Below are 11,947 nucleotides of genomic sequence, written 5' to 3' on the forward strand. Positions count from 1 at the left end.
CGGGGGTGAATCAAACCAAACCGAAGGCTGGTTTTTCACGACCCCTGCTAACTAGCACTTATGCTACTACATTAGATTCCCTATTACAAACCACAACACAAGCCTTTCCGAACTCACTTAAATCTCGACGACAGTATTCTGGAATAGGGGTTGCAACTATAGAGTATCCGTCGTCTTGATTAAGAGCATGAATTGCTAGCCCCGTACGTATGTACTGGTGCTAGGACATCCTCACCTTATTAATGTAAGAAAAAAAGGCTCATGTTTATGTAAAAAAACAGAACTCTATCTATGTCATTTTTGTGGGCCACTGAAGCCTCTGGAATAATAAGATTGTATAAATGCCTCCTAAACCGGTTTTGAATGATGATCTTGCTGACATAGCACGTACATGAGGTGGTCCATGGGCCAAAGGGGTCCTCCAAAACTTGTTTGGAGAAAAGCATGCAAGCTATAGTTTTATTTATGTGTTAACTAGTCATCAAGTCAACAACTTACGTGCCACAGGAGGAGAAAAGATGCTCCAAAACATGGGTACTTACCTGTTTTGTTACTCTTTTAACTAGCCATAAAATATATTCAGAGTAGAGCATCCCTAACATAATTGTCAAGAGAAGTATATATGCTTTTTCCCTATGGCCTTGTTCGGTTGACAGAGAATTGAAGGGGGTTGACAGGGATTGAGGGGGAATAAATCCTCTACGAGTGAAAATTCCCTCAAATGCTCTCCAATCACTTTGGGGAGGGGTGCAACCGAATAAGGCCTAAACAACATTAGGGGGTGGGTGATCATCCTCTGCCCAACAGCCCATCAGACGTGTGGGAGTGCGCCACAGGCGATCCTTGTTTCCTTGGTTTCTTTGGCACCGTCACAAGTGGTGTTTTTAGTTTAACAGTCCCCAAAAATCTTTAATGATGTTTTGTTTGGGTTTTTGTTTTCCTCCGGGTCACTTTTTTTTTGCGGGGCTCTAATCGTGGCCATGGCGCACCACGGGGAATCATCTGCGTCTGGAGTCAAGGGTAAAGGAAAGGTTGAGGACCTCATGAAGGAACTCACCCTGCAGGAGGAGGATCTAGACGATGTGATTTTTTAGGAAAAGGATGCACCGACGGATTAGGATCTCCGGTGGATGATTTTGGTCTGTGTTCATATGGACAAGGGATTTAGCACCTTGGTTCTTTCGCAATATGCGATCTGCTTGGGATCTAGCCAAAAAGGCAAACATCAAAATCCACATGGTCACCCAGGGTGGTCCTTGGCACTTTAGGGGGAATCCAGTGATCATCTCACCGTATGATGGATATACCAAGCCGACAACCATTGAGCTCTTCACTTTTGAGATCTAGGCGCATATCATTGATCTCCCAATTGCGTATCATGGGATGGTTAAGGCTTTGGCCTCCAAGATTGGCGAGTTCATCGACTCAGAGCCGTCTTCCTTTGATTTTGAAGGAATTTTTTATAGGGTCAGAGTGAGGCTTGATGTGCAGAATCATCTGAAGAAAAGCAACGTCCCTCATCCATGGTGGAGAGAGGGAAATCTTCGCGGTGAAGCATGAACATTTACCGGACTGGTGCCAAGTCTATGGGATGATGGTCATGAATTCAAAGAGCATGGTGGCGGGGTGCATCCTCCATTTGCGTTAATCTATAAAAGTCTGCAAGCTCTGGCGACCACTGCTTGGGGGACCCGGTGTCGCAACAATAGCCAGAAGGCCAAGAAACATAATACACAGGAAGGTGGGACTGCTATTGAGAAAGGCTCTGATCATCATGAAGTTGTAGCTTGCCAGCAAGATGACACTGATATGGAGGCAGTTGACTCCAACCGCAAATGTACTTCTGATGAGGTGGTAGGGAGGCCCAATCTTGTAGCCACCACGGGTATGGAGCTTGTCCTAGTTCCAAAGGCGGGAGGTAGTGTCGTTCCACCTAGCCCCCACCGAAACAAGACCCCAAGAGGTCTAGGACTACAATGCAGAATGAGAAAACATCAATGGTGGACTGAAGAAGACCCTAGCAGGGGGCAAAAACAATGATGCAAGACCGGCGGCCCCTTCGGCGGAGAACTGCCGGGCACAATGAATTTGTTGTGTTGGAATTCTCGCGGGATTGGCAATGCCCCGACAATTCAAGAGCTTCGCGAACTCGCATAAAAGTTTGCCCTAGAGTACTTTGCATCATCGAAACCCAAATTAGTGGTGACAGAGCTGAAAATTTAAAGAGTACTCTAGGTTTTGATAATTCTTTTGCTGTTGATTCCTCCGGTAGGAGCGGAGGTCTGGCTATGTTTTGAAATAATGATATAAAGATTGAGAATTTGGGTTACTTAAGGTATCATATAGATGTGAAAGTTAGTGATTTAGGTGGTGAACCGCAGAGGCTCTCTTGTTTCTATGGGGAGGCACAAACCCACCTTCGTCACAATACATGGAATACTATGAAAAATCTCTCGACTCTCCACACCATGCCATGGGTGTGTATGGGGGATTTCAATGAAGTTCTAAGGCATGATGAACATGTTGGTATCAGCAATAGGAGTCAAGCACAAATTCAAGGCTTTAGGGACGTCGTGGATGTGTGTGGTTTGGTCGATCTTGGATATAAAGGAACAAGGTGGACATTTGAAAAGAGGGTTGCTGGAGGCTCCTTCACTCGTGTTCGGCTAGACAGAGCTCTTGGCTTGGTCGAGTGGTGTGGCTAATTTCCGTCGGCTACGGTGGAACACCTAACAGCAGCTACTTTGGACCACTCGCCTATCTTGATACAGCTAGCTCAACCACCGAGTGGGAGAAGGAAAGATAAGCAATTTCGGTATGAAGTAATGTGGGAGACACACCCTGACTTGAAATCCACCGTCCAGCTTGCATGGGAGGCGAACGGCCACAATCTAACGGCCAGGGGAGTGCGAGCCAAACTTGATGCACTTGCAAGCAATCTTGGCGATTGGTCCAAGTCGACCTTTGGAAGTGTCAGAGGGGAGATCCGTAGTTTAAAGAAGGAGCTCGAGCGCCTGCAAAGCGACATAGCGCGAACAGGCCCTTCCCATGTGGAGATAAAAATCAATGATCATCTAATTGAGCTCTATTTACGCGAGGACCTGATGTGGAGGCAGTGTTCCCACACCGAATGGCTAGTTGTAGGTGACCGGAACTCCCACTTCTTTCACATAAGAGCGTCCATGCGACGGAGGCAAAACCTGATCAAGGCTCTCCAACGTCCAGATGGGCAGCTCACTAATTATTTGACTGAGATGCAACAGATGGCTTTAGAGTTTTATAAAAACTTGTATACATCAAAGGGTGTCTAGGGGGTAGCGGAGGTTCTTGATCACGTCCCAGTTAGAGTCACCCCCGCTATGAACATCATTCTAATGGTCCCGTATGATGCAAGAGAAGTCAAGACGATGCTTTTCCAAATGTTTCCAACAAAAGCTCCGGGACCTGACGGATTCCCTGCACATTTCTTTCAGAGGCATTGGGGCATCTACGAAGAAGCAGTCACAAAAATTGTGTTAGGCATTGTGAAGGGAGAAGAGAACCCTGCTTGCCTAAATGATACTTTGTTGGTGCTTATCACAAAGGAAACCAACCCCACGTTATTGTCTTAGTTTCGTCCTGTAAGTTTATGTAACGTATTTTACAAGATTGACTCGGAGGTGCTTTCAAACCGCCTCAAGTAGATTCTCCCAGATATAATTTCTACTTATTAATGTTTGCATTTCATGAAGAGGAACAAGGCAAAGAGCAATAGTTTTTATGCACTGAAACTTGACATGATGAAGGCTTATGACCGAGTGGAGTGGTCGTATCTAAGACCAATAACGGAGAAGCTGGGTTTTGCAGTACCTTGGGTTTTTGTGGTTATGAACATGGTGAGCTCAATTTCTTTTTTAGTGGTGTTCAATGGTAATAAATCAGAAGTATTCAAGCCAAGGCGCGGTATTCGACAGGGAGATCCTATCTCTCTGTATCTTTTCTTGTTAGCAGCGGAGGGCCTTTTGTGCCTATTAAAGCCTCAAAACCAGTCATCCCAGCTCAGCAGCATCAAGGCGGCACCGGCGACACTGGCGGCGAATCATCTTTTATTCGCAAATGATAGCCTACTGTTTTTCAGGGCAAGTATTAATGGAGCTGGGGAGGTATCAAACCTATTGGATGCATATTGTATGGCCTCAGGCCAAAGAGTTAATAGAGTGAAGTCATCAATATTTTCAGTAGGGGATGTCCTAAGGTAGTTCGTAATGCTGTCAAAGGCTTCCTTCATGTTCCTAATGAATCTTTGAGTGACAGGTACTTGGGAATGCCGAAAGATGTTGGGCACTCGAAGGAGGGTACGTTTAAATACTTGAGTGACAGAGTATGAGACAAGGTGAAAGGATGGATGAGCAAATGCCTCTCTGCTGGAGGAAAGGGTGTTCTCATTGAATCAGTGGCTCGGGCGATCCCTATGTACTCTATGTCATGTTTTAAGCTCCCGAGGGGTTTATGTGATCATATCAAATACATCATACCAAAGTTTTGGTGGGATGCAAACAGGGGGAGCGCAAACCGGTTTGGGTCTCATGGGACGTTATGACAAGACCTAAAAAACTGGGAGGGCTCGGTTTCAAGGACCTTGAGATTTTTAACCTGGCGCTATTAGTAAGACAAGCATGGAGAATTATGCAAGAGCCAGATACTCTGAGTGCAAGAATTCTAAAGGCATCATATTTCACATAGGGGGGACATTCTTGAGGCGGAGCTCAGAATCAGACCATCCCAGATATGGAGATCGATAATTGAAGGGCGGGACTTGCTCAAGCAAGGAATCATCCGCCGAATAGGCAATGGCCATTCAACAGATATATGGGCGATAACTGGATTCTGAAGGAGACTACACCAAGACCTATTACCTCACTAGTAGCAGATCCACCGAGGATGGTTTATGAACTCCTGTCTCCGGCAACTGCATCGTGGGACGAGGCGCTAGTAAGGTGTGCTTTTCTGCCGATTGACGCGAACGCAATTCTGAAAATACCTATATGCAACAGTAACACAGAGGATTTCTGGGCGGGGTACCCAGATAAGAAGGATAGGTTTGTGGTTGCAGGGTAGAGGTGGATCATCCAATGTGTAGACCAGCGTGATAAGAAGGGTAGGTTTGTGGAAGCTTAGTGAAGACCAGCGTGTAGTCGGGGGTCAATGGCTTAACTAGCGACACGCGGAAGACGGGGTGGATGAAATTGTTATACGACAGTGTGAGCTTGTATGACAGTGTGCCGATGTGTCGTTCGACGGAGTAGGGACCAAAGAATTTGAACGCGTGCTTGGGGTAGGGGCGGCTTGACACGGAGGATTAAGTGCTGAGCCATGATCTTCTAAGGAGATCAAACAGGCCGTTACGCAAAAACACTGCAAAGATTTAACACGCACATACAGTTTTTACACTGCCATACGCAAAAACACTGCAAAGATGAGCAATGCTAGACGTACAGGAAGTTACAGGGGGTTTACGGGGCTGTTGGGGTGTGATTGGCAGAGATCTAATTAGAAGGGCAGGCCCACCAGTGAAAATCAGGGGGGCGCCAGTTAGATGAAGCCACGTTCTCTCCCTGTAAAGTTTTGTATCAATCACCCTGTATGTCTAGTATTATTGCTGCAAAGATTTGACAGGGCTCCTGATAATGGTGAAAGATAAAAAGCCTGGAAGGTGATATGCTTGCTTCAGCATTAAGTGCTGAGCCAACTCCCTGAAGAACATCAAAGGGAGTCATCTCCCTGAAGATCGTTAACTGGTTGAGCAAAGGGACGGCCCACAGGAAAGAACTCATCGTTTCACTTTCACAGAGATTTGTACTCCAATATGCAAGCACAGAAATAGAAAACCAAATGCAATTATGATACAGTGCGACTTACATGCAGATCTGAAGGTTGTTGTCTGTCTAGTGAACTCTGTTTGCCTAAAGAGATGCGGATGAAAAAACCAGTGCGGGTAAATACTTCCAAGCAACCTACAACCTTCTGGATATAACTCCACTGAAATAATTCATGACAAAGAGGGCTTTCTGGTAATAAAAATGGGATTCAGACACCTTCGTGATGATAAAAAAAGGAGTTAATCTAATACGATAGCACCACGGGACATAATCTGACACGACACGAGACCGACAATTGAGCTTGCCTGATCGTGCTTTCTTCAGAGGCATCAAACAAATGAACCGCAAGAGTGACTGACATGGCCAGCACTAATTATTAATCCAAGCAAGTCACTGTGTCCTCTCACAGAACATAGATAATAGACAGACGTAAGTTTACAAACAAAGCGATTAGCTCCTACAAGTCATACAACTTCACAAGTGCCCGGTCCAGAGGGTCAAATTCTGGGTGTAGCACACGACAGACCCTGCGAACAGCATACAAAATGGAAGAACCTACGGCACGCAATCCATTTTCTGCATCTCGGCCACCGGAATGCAACCCTAGATACCTGCCGAGCAACCAATTTCATCAGCCAAAGTTGAAGTTGTGTATCTCAATACATTCATAGAAAAAAAGTCAAAGTTATGTATCTCAACTTATATACGACTCAAACAGTAAATACTAACTTCACTGGGATTTTGGAAATTGCGCAAATGCTACAAAACTGAACTGTCTCGGCGGTCAGCATCAGCGGACAAAACCAACAATAGAAACAGAGAACCGATACAGGAGAACAGTACATTTTTGCCACCACACCTTCAACTCTTATTATTAGCATATATTCTCAACTTTTTGGCTACATCTGTTATTCCGTTCTCAATAAAGGCAAATAAAATAAATAAACTGTGGCTCAAATAACTCCAGGGAAATACTGGTCATCCCAGCTTATCGAATCATTTGAAATATTCATTTTTATCATGGGCACATAAGGGGCTCATGGGTTAACAAACCTGAACAGTCTGGTTTATAGCTTATAGACATACTTTTCAGAAAAGTATGTGCTAGCAAGTCGCTCACAAATCAAATTTAATTGAACTCATGTAGTAGAAGCCTCAACTAAGGGATCGTGCACCGTCTATTAATAGAAACATTTCATTTGGCCCAAAATAGATGCATTACTCTTTCTTCACAACAACAAAAGGAATACTTCGACCACTAGTTTTACTGATAACATTAATATGTTAGTAAAAGTATACAATTTGTGACAAAAGCAGTGTTTACAGTGAATCTAGTCATGCCATTTCGACCATATGCTTATAAGAATAGTCTTGAACATCTAAAGTGACCAATAGTGCAGAAAATAGACTACCCGCAAAGCATTGATACATATAGTTTGGACCAGACAAAACATGTTAGGGGATAATGGCAGTTGGCAGATTACATATGCAAATTAGATAGACACTGACAGATATGCTGAGAATAATATTTAAGCAAACTGCCTTACACTAGAATAGTCATCCATAAAACTGCAATAAATTGAGCAAAAAGATAAATAGAAATAAAAAAATTAATGAAAGCATACTCTTCGAGTATTATGACAAACAACATTAGGAAAACATAAGCAAAACTACACCAATTATAAAATCTATAGAATATCCAAGGAACAGTATAAAATGATGAATGTTGTAGAAATGAAGAACATGTACACTCAGACCATTAGCTGGTCAGAAGAGTAAGTTATCCAGAATTATAAGCTCATTCCACGCCATATCAGAAAACAATAAAAACATAATCATACTAAGAAATCCAAGCAGATTTGTGAAATGAACAAATAAAATATTTTTCCTACGTACAAATGGACTTGGTACTCTCAGAAGGACTCTTCTAAAAATAATAAATGAGTAAATATTCTTAAAATCCAGAAGTTCATCATTACGAACTTAATATTAGCACAATTACAGAGATAATAAATACTGAATGATAGAAATAGAACTAGCTTTAACTTTAACATGTACCTATTGAGTTCACGATATTTTTCATGTAGTCATCTTCAACTTCCCACTGTTGAGAAAAAACTGCCTTCTAAAACTACTACTGTATTATATAGTTTTTGCATATGTGAATAGGCATATGACAACAAGATTTATTTCAATGCTACACAAAGAATTTGCTAATCTTGATCTTTATTGTTTTATTGTATGGATATTCACATAATAAACTGATGAAGCCAGTTTGCTAGCTCTAACTTGATTACAGATATGGAACTCAGAATAGACCAATTGCAGCCCAACGCCTGGCTGCAGAACACATATAAAATTATACACCGCAAAAGGATTTTTTTCCTATACATCATAATCATTAAACACCACCACACAAGAATCAGAATAGAAACGGTAGTACGGTACAGAAAAAATTCGCTATATGTTGAAGAGGGCATCAAGCAGCAAAAGAAACAATTGATATGACACTACTTGAAATTGCTAACTTAAAACAAAAGGATGTGAATCATATATGACATCAACCAACTATAAAAAACTAACCTGGTTTTATTACAACCAATATATATATATATATATATGTAAGGCATGCTTTACCTGCAGCGTAGACACTTTCAAATGGATGATAATGAAAAAGGGGGTAGGCTCCAGGAAGTTTATTGAACTGCAATGACTCAAGATGGACCGTAAAGAGGATGTGATGTGTCCATACGAACACCACATTATTTTCCCCCATGGGCCCTTGTATTATTATGTGATTCTCCTCCGAATTCAGAGAAAGTAGCTTGTCCAGTTCAATGGTTCTTCCAAGCCCCCATGAAGCAACACTATCACAATCAGTTTTCCTCTTCCATAACTGGATGCTGCGGTCTGTCTGGAGGAGTAAACCAAGGCCACCACCCTCTGCGCGCATAATCGAGAATAGGCAATGGCCGTCTTCAAGGTCTCAAGGATATGCACTGGCACCCGTATGACAGCTAGGCTTTGCTTCTCCAAATCAAACTCAAGAATTCCGGCAAAATTCCCAGCAAGCCTCCAGTAAAGGGAATCCCCAATCAGCACAGCAGGCTTGTAAGTGGAAACGAAGGTGCCAACATTACTCATTGGAACGCGAGATGGAAGCTGTGTTGAGACGAGTTCACCCCATGCGCCAGTCTCTGACGAGTAAACGCAGGCAAGCGCTCGTCTGTGTTGTAAGTCATCGTTGTCTGCCACTGTCAACGCCACTTGGAAGTGTTGGGCATCGTCTCCAGAAGCACGAAGCACCGCCCCGTTGATCGGTGTCTTCTCTGCATGTATCGCAACCCCCGGGGGCACGTCAAGGCGGTGCTGGTCGCCGGTGACGGGGTTCACCAGGATCTGGTTCTTAGGTTTGTTGAAGACGAGTACCAGGCCATGGCGGCATCCAAGGGACATGAACCGGTCGCCGTCGCCGTCGCCGCGCTGCAAGGAGAAACGGCCGGGGGAGACACGATCCGGGGCGTCGAGAGCAGGTAGGAAGGGCAGATCTTCATTTCTGACGAAGAAACCGAGTAGGGGTGGGTCGCGGCGGTGGTGGATGCGGAAGCGGCGGGAGAAGCCTGGGTCGGAGAGGAGGAGGCGCCAGCGCCTGCAGACGGCGGAGGCGCGGGGGAGGGAGGAGGGCTGCGGGGGCAGGCGGAGGAGGGTCTCGCGGAGCAGGTCGTCGTCGCCCAGTGGCCCGACCGCCGGCGAGCAGGGGTGGCGGCGGCGGCTAGACCTAGGCATCTCGCCCTCCTCACTGCTCGTGCGGGATGTGGTGGGTGGAGTCGAAGCAGCAGCAGCCCAAAGTTTACGCTGAATAAATTCTCTTGTTAGTTCTTTTTCTTTCAAAATCTCAACAAATATAATCTTTTTTTCAGTGCATAATAGTATTTGTAAAACATTACAAATGAACCAGCATGTGCAAATAGTTATGGCCTGTGGTGTATAATATTTGTAAAAATAAAATAAATAGTGGTGCATACAATTTTTATCAAAACAAGAAAAGTTAAACCCTAATTGAGGATGTTCCCAGAATCATTTTAGCTTTGCAATATCCTGCCTCTATATTTGTCCTTGATATGTTTTGACTTGCTTACATCTCCAAAATCCGTCAAAAGTTATCTCTGTTTTAGCATCAACTAACAAGTATCCGTGTTTGCAACAAAAATATATGAAGTCACTTCCGGTATTTGGATTTTTCTGTAGAAAAAGCTGACTTTGTCCATTGTCACAGGTAGAAAAAGGGCATGTTGTCCCGGTTCGTAAGGACCTTTAGTCCCGGTTCCTGAACCGGGACTAAAATGTCGGCACTAATGCCCTGTCCCTTTAGTCCCGGTCAATCCAGAACCGGGACTGATGGGCCTCCACGTGGCCTGTGCGCGGAGCCCAGGCAGGAGACCCTTTGGTCCCGGTTGGTGGCACCAACCGGGACCAATAGGCATCCACGCGTCAGCATTTCTGTGGCTGGGGTTTTTGTTTTTTTGTTTTGAAAGGGGGGGGGTTGGGGGTTTTGGGGGGTTAATTTAGGTGTTTCATATATTGTGTTAGCTAGCTATAATTAATAGAGAGAAGTGTCCTCTCTTATGTCCGTGCTTGGTCGACGCTACGTACTATACATACGTATAGAGAGGGCTAGACACGCTAGCTAGCTAGTAAGCAAACGAAGGAAACAGAAGATCGTCATGAACATATATGCATACAGAGAGAAGTGATATCGACCACCTCTCCTTCTCCGAGAGATTGTTCGAACAACAAGTTCTCGTATATCTATCCGACACTACCGGCTACATATATACAATAATTATCTCTTACAAATATAATCATACGGACTCATGGTCCACATAGTATTCTCCGTCTTAAGCGATCATGTGGTCAAGAAAGAATGCCGCCAATTCCTCTTGAATTGCTCGCATGCGAGCTGGTGCTAGGAGTTCATCCCGCTTCCGAAACATCTAATTTAAAGAAGGGGGTCAATATATATATATATATATGAATGAATGAAACTCAATAAAAATGATGGTAATAAAATAAAATTGTGAATGTTGTTATTTACAAACTTCATATTGTTCGTCAGAGTACCCGCCCCGCTCACAGGTCGTGTGGCGGATGGACTCGCAGACGTAGTATCCACAGAAATCATTCCCTTGTTCCTGCCACAACCACTTTACAAGGAATAGAGGTCAATCAAACTGATAAGCAAGAATGCTAAATGGTATTGATAAAACTAGCGCTTGAATCACTAGGAGATGCGCGGAACATGCTACTATAGTACTTACTTTCAGGTGTCTAAATTCCAGCTCCTTCGGCAGTCCCGGAACTTTTCTGGTGAATTTTCTCCAAACTCTGCCGGACAAAGAAAACAATTACTTGATATCAGGAAATGAACAAAGTTGCTGATATGGTGGATAATGATCGATTTAACTTACTTCTTGAGGATTTCAGTCATGTTCGCATACTCCTGGGGATCTTTTCGTTTAGAGTCCAAGACGGTTAGTACTCCCTGCTCAAGCCTAATCTCTAGGAGAATATAGTAGAAACTGCACACGCATGCATAACTCATCAATTACATTACTATAACCTGGACTAATATATAAGGGAAACCGAATATGCACAAGACAGTAACACTCACTTGAAGTTGTAAGGAAAGAGTATTATATCTTTGTTTTCATTTTTTTGAATGATCGTAGCAAGTTGGCCTCGGTATCTCCGGGACGATGTTCAACCTCAGTTGCATCTATGAGATATGTGTTAACGAACCCAATATCACCGATTTGTCTTTTCTTCAATTTGGCGATCTTCATTCTGCATAATATAGTGAGGATAATTATAAATACATGCAATGAAAGAGATGAGCTATATAGAGAGACTTAATGACAGAAGTAGTAGTACTTACAGACAGTAGCAGGTGATCGTTGTTTTATCGAGGGCCAATTGATTGAAAAACTGATAGAACTCCTCAAATGGAATAGGCAATAGTTCAATTCCAACGAGGTCATGCTCCGGTTTAACTCTCGCATACAAAGTACTCCTCCCCCCAGACTCTCTGC

General features: G+C 43.7%; 1 pseudogene; it reads right to left on the reverse strand.

Moving 5' to 3' along the window:
* Nucleotides 1-6,226: 6,226 nt before the first annotated feature.
* LOC119315584 lies at nt 6,227-9,644 on the reverse strand (annotated as a pseudogene).
* Between the last annotated feature and the right edge of the window lie 2,303 nt (nt 9,645-11,947).

The sequence above is a fragment of the Triticum dicoccoides genome, chromosome 6A, assembly GCF_002162155.2.
Source record: "Triticum dicoccoides isolate Atlit2015 ecotype Zavitan chromosome 6A, WEW_v2.0, whole genome shotgun sequence".
Lineage (NCBI taxonomy): Eukaryota > Viridiplantae > Streptophyta > Magnoliopsida > Poales > Poaceae > Triticum > Triticum dicoccoides.